The sequence below is a fragment of the Schistocerca gregaria genome, unplaced genomic scaffold (assembly GCF_023897955.1).
Source record: "Schistocerca gregaria isolate iqSchGreg1 unplaced genomic scaffold, iqSchGreg1.2 ptg000251l, whole genome shotgun sequence".
NCBI classification, from domain to species: domain Eukaryota; kingdom Metazoa; phylum Arthropoda; class Insecta; order Orthoptera; family Acrididae; genus Schistocerca; species Schistocerca gregaria.
Genome location: NW_026061759.1, coordinates 2,847,823 through 2,860,450, shown reverse-complemented (window position 1 = coordinate 2,860,450; position 12,628 = coordinate 2,847,823).

Here is a 12,628-nt window from a genome sequence, read left to right as displayed (position 1 = left end):
TCCGCCAGTTTTCGTCATTTGCTGTCGAATCGACTTGATGTCAGATCGTCACATTGGCCGCTCTTCTCTCTCAAACGGTTACATTTGTTTTGTGCCAAGCTATGTCGCGTGCTGCGGAATGCGGAGACACTAAAAGCACCATAGCAGAACACAGAAGAAGCTTCTAAGTTGATGTAATAGCCAGTAAGAAACATTACATTTCAAGTTTAGTTATCGAATTTTGACTTTATAACCGCGTTTGGTGCCTTGGAGATGAGCTAGGACCTTAAGATTTTGCAGGAAGGGAGGACTAGGAGCCAAGTTGGGCGGGAGAATGTGAAACGTGTCCATATGTAGTAAAAACCTAAGAAATCTGACCGTCTGCGTCATTTGCTATCGAATCGACTTAATGTCAGATCGTCACATTGCCCGCTCTTCTCCCTGAAACCGTTACATTTATCGTGTGCAAAGCTATGTCGGGAGCTGCGGAATGCGGAGACACTAAAAGCACCATAGTAGAACACAGAAGAACCTTCTAAGTTGATGTAATAGCCAGTAAGAAACATTACAATTCAAGTTTAGTTATCGATTTTGGACGTTTTAGCAGGGTTTGGTGCCTTGGACGTGAGCTAGGACCTTAAGATTTTGCAAGAAGGGAGGACTAGCAGCTACGTTGGCTCCGAGAAAAATAACATAGACGCAAACTTTGAGAAAATTTTTACATTTTTTATCGACTTATACAACATGATAATTGCTTTGCAGTTTTGTGAGATTAAAGATGACTTTGCATTTCGTTTCTTTGATAGCTACACGATTATATCACGACGCTACTAATGTGTGACACAACTTACATTGTGCTTTTATTGTGTATCTGTTTTATATCTGCACAGTTTTTCTGAATTCTTCTGGAAAGGAAAACATGTTTTAGTAGTAACTTTGTGGTATAGCTACAATGAGACAGCCTTTCCTGTAGCACAACAATACGCTACAGTACAGTACTTACTTCATCACGGCAATAAGCGTAGTAACTACGATATCTACACGCAAAGCATTTCACTTTTGTTTATCATGAGGTAAGTACATTGACTTATGCAAAACGTAGCTTTCGGAGGACGATAACTACGACACTTCCACAGAGATTATCTTACAACAAGACGCACATTTTAGCGCTACAGTACACGTATTTGAGTGATTAATTTTGTACTTAAAACATTTATTTTTAAATATATTTGAAGTACAATGATACAAAGGTTTTCCGTGATACATTTCATTCCTTTGCTGTAATCTGTAACACCTGAGGATATAATTACATTAATCCTCAGGGGGCTACACGCTTACTTTGTGTACCATGTGTATGGCAAGCTCAAGGAGGCCTAGCTAATATAGTATTTGCTTATACAACTTTACACATCGGTACCATATTTCTCTAGCACATTAATTACACAGCTATCTGATGATTTAACTGAGAGACAAACATACACTCCTGGAAATTGAAATAAGAACACCGTGAATTCATTGTCCCAGGAAGGGGAAACTTTATTGACACATTCCTGGGGTCAGATACATCACATGATCACACTGACAGAACCACAGGCACATAGACACAGGCAACAGAGCATGCACAATGTCGGCACTAGTACAGTGTATATCCACCTTTCGCAGCGATGCAGGCTGCTATCCTCCCATGGAGACGATCGTAGAGATGCTGGATGTAGTCCTGTGGAACGGCTTGCCATGCCATTTCCACCTGGCGCCTCAGTTGGACCAGCGTTCGTGCTGGACGTTCAGACCGCGTGAGACGACGCTTCATCCAGTCCCAAACATGCTCAATGGGGGACAGATCCGGAGATCTTGCTGGCCAGGGTAGTTGACTTACACCTTCTAGAGCACGTTGGGTGGCACGGGATACATGCGTACGTGCATTGTCCTGTTGGAACAGCAAGTTCCCTTGCCGGACTAGGAATGGTAGAACGATGGGTTCGATGACGGTTTGGATGTACCGTGCACTATTCAGTGTCCCCTTGACGATCACCAGAGGTGTACGGCCAGTGTAGGAGATCGCTCCCCACACCATGATGCCAGGTGTTGGCCCTGTGTGCCTCGGTCGTATGCAGTCCTGATTGTGGCGCTCACCTGCACAGCGCCAAACACGCATACGACCATCATTGGCACCAAGGCAGAAGCGACTCTCATCGCTGAAGACGACACGTCTCCATTCGTCCCTCCATTCACGCCTGTCGCGACACCACTGGAGGCGGGCTGCACGATGTTGGGGGGTGAGCGGAAGACGGCCTAACGGTGTGCGGGACCGTAGCCCAGCTTCATGGAGACGGTTGCGAATGGTCCTCGCCGATACCCCAGGAGCAACAGTGTCCCTAATTTGCTGGGAAGTGGCGCTGCGGTCCCCTACGGCACTGCGTAGGATCCTACGGTCTTGGCGTGCATCCGTGCGTCGCTGCGGTCCGGTCACAGGTCGACGGGCACGTGCACCTTCCGCCGACCACTGGCGACAACATCGATGTACTGTGGAGACCTCAAGCCCCACGTGTTGAGCAATTCGGCGGTACGTCCACCCGGCCTCCCGCATGCCCACTATACGCCCTCGCTCAAAGTCCGTCAACTGCACATACGGTTCACGTCCACGCTGTCGCGGCATGCTACCAATGTTAAAGATTGCGATGGAGCTCCGTATGCCACGGCAAACTGGCTGACACTGACGGCGGCGGTGCACAAATGCTGCGCAGCTAGCGCCATTCGACGGCCAACACCGCGGTTCCTGGTGTGTCCGCTGTGCTGTGCGTGTGATCATTGTTTGTACAGCCCTCTCGCAGTGTCCGGAGCAAGTATGGTGGGTCTGACACACCGGTGTCAATGTGTTCTTTTTTCCATTTCCAGGAGTGTATTTTTACTACATCAGTGACAAATGTTTACGTAATTATACGGGTGGATTACTTCACACTTATGAAATTGTATTTTGTCTGTACTTTGTGAACAGTTCATATTTTTTCGGAACCATTGTGACACTATGAGCGCTTTGAATGATATATTTGGTATGGGATCATGATTTTTAAAGTACGTTTGAGGTAGATGACACTTTTGTCGTGAGCAGAGAATTTTTTTTAGGCTTTGAAATTATTGCAGAAAGCTATGACATTTTTGAGATTTGACTGAGGTGTTACAATGTTATTATTACGACGACGATGTGAATTATGCTGCTGAGGTATGTTTAAGCTGATGCTATATGAGTTATTTGGTTATGCTACGTATCTGTTATGATGAAATATTGAAGAAGTGTAGACGAATAAGGTAAGGAATAATGAGTAGTGGTTAGGGACTCTGGTTTGTGAAAAATGTTGTTGGAAACCAGGAATCGTACTTTAAGTGTTATGAAAACTATGTATATGCGTGAATGTATCGCTATGCTGTCGAAAATTTTTGAACACTATTATTTTTAAAAGATTTTATTTCTACAGATTTGTAACGCAAATTCTTCATCTGTGAATTTTTTTTATATGAGACTGCCACTGTAGGGGAAACTGGTGTCGTAAATATTTCGATAAGACAGTTAAGTGACCACCTGCACGTAATGTGTCGTGGGCACCCAGCTGCGCGACAACCACCTGACAAAAGAAAGCCATTAGTGTGTGCCTTTCAGAGGCACAGGTAAAAAAAAAGGGAGGCCATTATCTTCGCTATTGACATTCCTTTGTAGAAAGCACCGCAAATACGACACGCTCATTACTGAGAAAGATACCTACATCTGACACCTGATTATAACAAACGTCTTTCTACTAGAGTTGAGAGAATTCTACTAACTTATGAAATGTCACATGACTATTGAATGATATTTTTATGCTTTGTCCATAGTTGCTTATTTCATTTGATATCTGTTTTCCAGCTGTGTTGCATCACTGATTTTATAAAATAAAATTAAATGCATTTGCTAATATGAACACTTTCTGCCAACAGACCTATTAAATAATAATTTTATGATCCATATTATTCGAAAAAGGAGCACTTTGAATAGAAAGAACAATATGAAGGGATTAATCACAGTAACTGAATAAAAAATTTTCTTTTCAAGTACACAGTAATATTTTTTTACAATAAGTTTTCGTGGTGCACCACTTTAATTACATAGACTATAAGATGTGAATGGACATTGTCCATATCTGCATTGTTGTCTTTAGTGTACATTTTTTTCTGCTTGAGCTTTGTCATGTTTAGGTATAAGTTATAGCATTTTCTGCGGCTGTTTGCCATTCATAGTGCTACTGAATGTCACTTTGTGTTACTAGGTTAAGCCAATTTTATTACTGATTTATTTTTCTTGTTTGGTGCGCATTGCCTTATATAGTTGTAATATTGCTGCCTTTTTTGGCAATTTCCATTTTTTTATCATTGCTGTTCGTGTAAATTGTTTTGTGCTGCTGCATTGCCTCGTCCCTTAGTTAAGCATCTGAGCTCAGTAGGTTGAAGTTAGCTTAAGAGGGGGTAGACTTTATAAGAAACTAACTATGATGAATTGGAAGAAAAGCATTGAGAAGCTATAAGAAAATGGTTTGGCCAAAAAAGTAGTGTACAGTGGAGAAAAACTATTTTTGAAAGAGGATGTGAACAGAAAACAGAAAGCATGCTTGGATAGGATTTTTTTTGGCTGGAGCAAATGTTGAAATAAGAGGGACGATCTATGGACTGAAGTTTTGGGTTGCACTGCAATACCAAATGTTACATTGAAAAAAAACCCTGTCCTTTCCTTTTGTGTTATCCCACTATGTGTTTGTGTACCCTTGTGTATTTGTTTTCTTCCTGTCTCTATGTACTGTTTCATAGAATTTTTTCTCTTCTAATACTAAGCTACATTCACTATGATGAGGAATACCGTTATCCTCAAATATAATTTGCATTAATAACATGTTATTTACTTCGTAAAGATGTTTACACATTATTTATTCTGTTTTATTCTAATGCTCATGTGTGAAGTTGATGTTTCAAAAGTTATTCTGATCTTTTATGTATGTACTTATGTCATAATTTTTGTAACTCTAATGTGCATGTTTATTTCTATTCTTTTGTAATGTCTGTTTTACTACAAATGTTATCTGTATTATTACGTTTTAATGATGTATTTTGTACCTTTGTTATTGTATTCTTATGTTATAAAATTGTAATTGACACCAGTTCATCAAATTAAGTAACTTGTAAGTTACATTTCACTGCACACGTTTCTGTTGGCCATAGTATACAGACAATATGTGAGAAGCAGGGACTGATAGTGTTTGCACGTGTGTTAATGATTCAGCAAGGGACTGGTTAACAGCATTGTTGGTTCTAAGGAAAATTGGTTGATGGATTTGCTATATTCTCCGCAAGACTCTTCGATGGTGATTGTGCACCTGCACAGTCGCAACAGTTGCCTGCTAGCCATCTCTACAAGGACTACAGTGGGTCTACACCGTTGATGACTCACCAATACCATTATCTGTACAAGGACTGCAGTGGGTCTGCACCTCTGGTGGCCCACCAATACCATAATCTCTACTAGGACTATAGTAGGTCTGCTCTGTGATGACCAACCTTCCAATATTCTTCAAAACTTCGACTGACTCTGCTGTGGGTTTGCTCCGTTGTGGCCCATTACCTGTCAGCATGTCTTTCCGTTGGAAGGACACCACTACTTCTTGAAGACTGCATGGAAATACACTACTTGCATGTGCATTTTCTTTTACTGCTCCGACTTTGAGAAAAAAAAATTCTGCAATTTTACTGTGATGAATGATCAGGACTGTCATTATGGACAGTGAGAAAATTTTAGCTTTTGACCAATATTGTAGTGATAAGTGTGTGCATTTCATTTCTTTGTTATTGTAATTATGAAAATTTTTTTTCAAATCTGTATTGGCCACTGCCCAAAATAATTTGTAAAATTTTTTGTGGTGAGCATGGGGGCTATGTAAGTAGGCTGTTTAGATTTTTTTATTGGTAACGCCACATAGCGCTCTGTATGAAAAATCACTGGCTGTGCTGTGTGCAGTCAGTGGCAGGTTGGCATTGTTGTAATACTCGCCATTGTAGTGTTGGGCGGCTGGATGTTAACAGCGCGTAGCGTTGTGCAGTTGGAGGTGAGCCGCCAGCAGTGGTGGATGTGCGGAGAGAGATGGCGGAGTTTTGAAATTTGTAAGAATTGGTGTCATGAACTGATATATATATATAATGACTCTTAAGGTAAATACATTGTTTGTTCTCAATTAAAATCTTTCATTTGCTAACTATGCCTGCCTATCAGTAGTTAGTGACTTCCGTAGTTTGAATCTTTTATTTAGCTGGCAGTAGTGGTGCTCGCTGTATTGCAGTAGTTCGAGTAACGAAGATTTTTGGTGAGGTAAGTGATTTGTGAAAGGTATAGATTAATGTTAGTCAGGGCCATTCTTTTGTAGGGATTATTGAAAGTCAGATTGCGTTGCGTTAAAAAATATTGTGTGTCAGTTTAAGCACAGTCTTGTATAATTGTTCCTAGGGGACGTTTCAACTCTAATTACATTTCTCCTCTTACGACATAGGATACTCAGTGACACACAGCCGTCTCCATTTTGGTCATATTCTCCCTGCACCGAATACCACTAATCCATTTTCTATACTCCCGCAACCTCAGGAAATCTCTTGCAGTCGCGTTTCTTTTGACACTCGCGGAGTCACAAACAGGGCGCGCAAAATCTCGGACACCCCTGTATGATGTCAATTGGCGGAAACACCGGCCAGTGCCCCTCGCGGCAGGTAGTCCCTAAGAAAGGGACAACCAGTCTGCCACCCTACTCCAGGCTGCTCAGCGAGCTTTTAGCAGCTCACTGCAACATTCAGTCTTTACCTGCGCATTACGAAGAACTTAGCCTCCTCTTCAACCAACTAAACTACCACGTAATCCTCTTATCCGAAACGTGGTTGAAACCACACGTATCCTCTGCATCTATCCATCTCCCAGGGTACAAATTTCTTAGGGCAGACAGATCAAAAAAGCGAGGTGGCGGGGTCGGCGCAAATATACGAACAGATCTCAAAGCGAAAGTTTTAAGTACGTCAAATCCTGCTGAAGAAAAAGAGGCTGAATTCATGTTCATTGAGATAAATATACAAAATCGGAGATTCTTGACTGGCGTCGTGTACAATGCGCCAAAAGTAAGCTCAATGAGTTCCTTCCAGTCGGAATTACATTCACTTCAGTGTCAATACGAACATGTCATCGTAATGGGTGATTTGAACATAGACCTGCTAAGAGACACTTCCTCCGCAATAAACCTAAGAAGATTGTTTAGTTGCAATAGCATGAACATTCTTCCACTACAACCTACACACCATATGGCGCACAGTCATACTCTTATAGACGTGATCGCAACGAAACAGACAAAGTAAGAGATGTTGGTCAATCAGCAGCCCCTGGCCTCTCAGCACATTATGTAATATTCCTGGCCTACTCTGTGCAGCCCCCAAGGATCAAATCGCGTTACATAACTTGTAGGAACATGAAACGTATTGACCTTGACGCTCTAACAGCCGATTGCTCAGAAATCTCATGGCATCAAATAATCAGAGAACCTACAAGCGACGGCAAAATTAATGAACTTGGTGATAAACTCACTGCCCTCTTTGACAAACATGCACCTGTGCGCACAGTCCGTGTAAGAAAATCTCCTGCTCCATCGCTGACAGCTGAATTACGTCAAAGGATGACTAATAGGGATGCTGCCCACAGGCGTTTCAAGGCAGATCCGAAAACCGAGAGTTTCGAAGAATATAGAAAGCTACGGAACAGAGTGAAACAATGCATTCGCAATGCCAAAATCAGGCACGCTCGCTCCCTTGTATGCAGCGATCTGACACCCACGACTCTATGGAAGAATGTCCGTAGCTTGGGGGTCGGAAAGGCAAAATCGGAAACTACTTTTCATGTGTCAGCTAACGAATTAAATGAATTCTTCTCTGCACCTCTGATTACCAGCACGGCTGATAATTACCGTCCACAAGAATCCCCAAACAGGATAACTAACAACGATACCTTCCATCTAAAACATGTAACAACAAATACGGCAAGAAAAGCAATAATGAGAATCTCTTCTGATGCAATAGGCAACGACATTATCGGTATAACCATGATTAAGAATGTTGCCGATATCTTAGTACCTGTCTTAACTGACATATTTAATTTTTCCCTCGTGAACGGAATATACCCCACTGCATGGAAAAGAAGCATAATTCGACCCATCCCTAAGATCGAAAACCCGCAACTGCCTAGTGATTACCGACCAATTAGCATACAGCCAGCTGTTTCCAAAGCCCTTGAATATATTGTTCATGACCAAATCACTGAACACTTGCATGAATTCAGTCTATATGACAAATTTCAATCTGGTTTCCATAAACATCACAGCACAAACACTGCTCTAATTAAAGTAACTGATGACCTGAAATATGCCATCGACAATCGAAAGGCAACAATATTGACGGTACTGGACTTTAGCAAAGCTTTTGACATTGTTAACTTTGACATATTACTCAGAAAAATGCAACAGCTTAATTTCTCTGATAGTGCAATGAGATGGTTTGAAAGCTACTTAAAAGACAGACAGCAATGTGTTGTCTGCGCAAATGAAAAATCTTCCTTGAAACATATTTCTTCGGGAGTGCCACAAGGATCAGTCTTAGGACCACTGTTGTTTTCTTTATATGTCAACGATATTTCGTCGGTTTTGTCCTCCTGTAAACATATGCCGACGACCTCCAGCTCTACCTAAGCGTCAGACCTGAAGACGTAAACACTGCAATCGCTCTGATGAATGATGATCTGTCTTCAGTAGTGACATGGGCGAAAAACCAGGGGCTTAAATTAAACGCAAAAAAGACGCAAGTAATCTTAATAGCCCATCAGAAATTAATAAGTTCAGATTTCCGCGAACGGCTACCTCCTATTCTGCTCGAAGGTACTCCAATACCATATCAGAAAACAGTGAAGAACTTGGGTGTAACTTTGGACGAGCATCTCAACTGGGCGGAGAATACAGTCGCAGTGTGCCGAAAGACGTCTGCTTGTCTCTATGCTCTCAAAAAGTTTCGGAACATATTCATACAGAACTTGAAACGCCAGCTCGTGCAAGCACTCGTTCTACCGAACCTCCACTATTGTGATGTGATTCAACAAGGCATGAGTAGTGAAAACAAAAGACGACTAGAGCTAACCATGAATGCCTGTGTGCGTTACACCTGCAACATTCGCCGATATGATCATGTTAGTGCTTCATACTCCGAGCTAGGGTGGCTGCCGCCGGACAAACTGCGTGACTACCACACTATATGTCTACTTCACCGACTCCTCGTCGCGCAAGCACCCCAGTACCTAGCTTCAGAGATTAAAAACGTGTAATGCCATCATAATCGAAACACGAGGTCGCTCTTATCTGGTATCCTAGCTGTGCCCACTCACAAAACAAAAACTTTTGCAAACTCCTTCTCAGTTGCCGCTGTCCGCCTCTGGAACAAACTGCCCCTTACCTTGAGGAAAATTCAATCTCCTGTTGATTTTAAGAAGAAGTTGAAGCATTTCCTACTATCATCCGCATAAAATTCTCCACAAAATTAATGTGCAAGGCCAATCCTCTCATATGTCAAATAGCAAAGCTAGCGTCTCCTATCTTGCTTCTGAGATGCCTTCTTCTTCATCTATCTCTATTAGCCACGCAGTCTTATTTTCCTTTATATTTTCCTTAATTATGTTTCATCATGTCCCTCTATTCTTCTCCTCCCTTCACCATGATTTCCCCCCACACTCCCTGCTGCCAGCACTCCTATCTGAAATCTTTCTCTTCAATAATGTATTTTTGGAGGTGTACCTTTCTAATTGTTTATCTCACTTTTTGTATTAGATGTAGTTTAACATGCCTACTACAACATATGACTGTAAAATAAGTAGAATGCCTGGTTAGATGTAAGACAGGGACTGATGGCCCTAATCTTGTCAGGTTAAATAAATAAATAAATTTGCTATCGAATCGACTTAAAGTCATATAGTCACATTGGCCGCTCTTCGCTCTGAAACGGTTACATTTATCTTGTGCAAAGCTATGTCGCGAACTGCGAAATGCGGAGACACTAAAAGAACCATAGTAGAACTGAGAAGAAGCTTCTAAGTTGAAGTAATAGCCAGTATAAAGCAGTACAATTAAAGTTTAGTTTTCGATTTTTGACTTTTTAGCCGGCTTCGGTGCCTTGGACATGAGCTAGGACCTTACGATTTTGCATGAAGGGAGGACTAGCAGCCACGTTGCACAGCAGAATGTGAAAAGTGTTCATATGTAGGAAAAACCTGAGAAATCTGCCCGTTTTCGTCATTTGCTATCGAATCGACTTAATGTCAGATCGTCAAAATGGCCGCTTTTCTCTCTGAAACAGTTACAATTATCGTGTGCAAATCTTTGTCGCGTGCTTCGGAATGCGGAGACACTAAAAGCACCATAGTAGAACACAGAAGAAGCTTCTAAGTTGATGTAATAGCCAGTAAGAAGCAGTACCATTCAAGTTTACTTACCGATATTTGACTTTTTAGCCGGCTTTGGTGCGTTGGACTTGAGCAAGGGCCTTAAGATTTTGCATGAAGGGAGGACTAGCAGCCACGTTGCACGGGAGAATCTGAAAAGAGTTCAGATGTAGTAAAAACGTAAGAAATCAGCCCGTTATCGTCATTTGCTATCGAGTCGACTTAATGTCAGATCGTCACATTGACCGCTCTTCTCTCTGAAACGGTTACATTTAACGTGTGCAAAGTTATGTCGCGTGCTGCGAAATGCGGAGACACTAAAAGCACCATAGTAGAACACAGAAGAATCTTCTAAGTTAATGTAATAGACAGTAAGAAGCAGTACAATTCAAGTTTAAGTTACAGGTTATAGAATATTTAGCCAGGTTCGGTGCCTTGGACATGAGCTAGGACCTTAAGATATTGCATAAACGGAGGACTAGTGAACCCCGTTGCACGGGAGTATTTGAAAGGTGTGCATATGTAGTAATAACCTAAGAAATCAGCCCGTTTTCGTCATTTGCTATCTATTCGGCTTCATGTTAGATGGTCACATTAGACCCTAATCTCTGAAACGGTCGCGTGCTGCGGAATGCGGAGACACTAAATTCACAAAAGTAGAACACAAATGAAGCTTCTAAGTTGATGTAACAGTCAGTAAGAAGCAGTACAATTCAAGGTTAGTTATCGATTATTGACTTTTTAGTTTGCTTTGGTGCCTTGGACATGAGCTAGGATCTTAAGATTTTGCATGAGGGAGGACTAGCACCAACGTTGCACGGGAGAATGTGAAAAGTGTTCATATGTAGTAAAATCCTAAGAAATCCGCCCGTTTGCGTCATCTGCTATCGAATCGACTTAATGTCAGATCGTCACATTGGCTGCCCTTCTCTCTGAAATGGTTACATTTATCTTTGCAAAGATATGTCGCGTGCTGCGATATGCGGAGACACTCAAACCACCATAGTAGAACACAGAAATAGCTTCTAAGTTGATGTAATAACCAGTAAGAAGCATTACCATTCAAGTTTTAGTTATCGATTTTTGACTTTTTAGCCGGCTTTGGTGCCTTGGACATGAGCTAGGACCTTACGATTTTGCATGAAGGGATGACTAGCAGCCACTTTGCACGGGAGAATGTGAAATGTTTTCATATGTTGTAAAAACCTAAGAAATCCGCCCGTTTTCGTCACTTGCTATCGATTCGACTTAATGTCAGACGGCCACGTTGGCCGCTTTTATCTCTGAAACGGTTACATTTATCGTGTGAAATGCTATGTCGCGTGCTGCGGACTGCGGAGACACTAAATGCACAAAAGTAGAACACAGAAGAAGCTTTTATGTTGATGCAATAGCCAGTAAGAAGCAGTACAATTCAAGTTTAGTTATCTATTGTTGACTTTTTAGCGTGCTTTGGTGCCTTGGACATGAGCTACGACCTTACGATTTTGCACGAAGGGAGGACTAGCAGCCACGATGCACGGGAGAATGTGAAAAGTGTTCATATGTAGTAAAAACCTAAGAAATCCGCCCGTTTTCGTCATTTGCTATCGAATCGACTTAATGTCAGATGGTCACATTGGAGGCTCTTCACTGTGAAACGGTTACATTTATCGTGTGCAAAGCTATGTTGCGTGCTGCGATATGCGGAGACACTAAAAGCACCATAGTAGAACACAGAAGCCGCTTCAATGTTGATGTTATACCCAGTAAGAAGCAGTACAATTCAAGTTTAGTTATCGATTTTTGAATTTTTAGCTGGATTTGGTGCCTTGCACACGAGCTAGGACCTTAAGATATGCATGAAGGGAGGACTAGCAGCCACGTTGCACGGGAGAATGTGAAAAGTGATCGAATGTAGAAAAAACCTAAGAAATCCGCTCGTTTTCGTCATTTGCTATCGAATCGACTTAATGTCAGATCGTCACATTGGCCGTTATTACCAATGAAACGGTTACATTTATCGTTTGCAAAACTATGTGTCGTGCTGCGGAATGCGCAGACACTAAAAGTACCATACTAGAACACAGAAGTAGCTTCTAAGTTGACGTAATAACCATTAAGAAGACGTAAAATAATAGTTTTAGC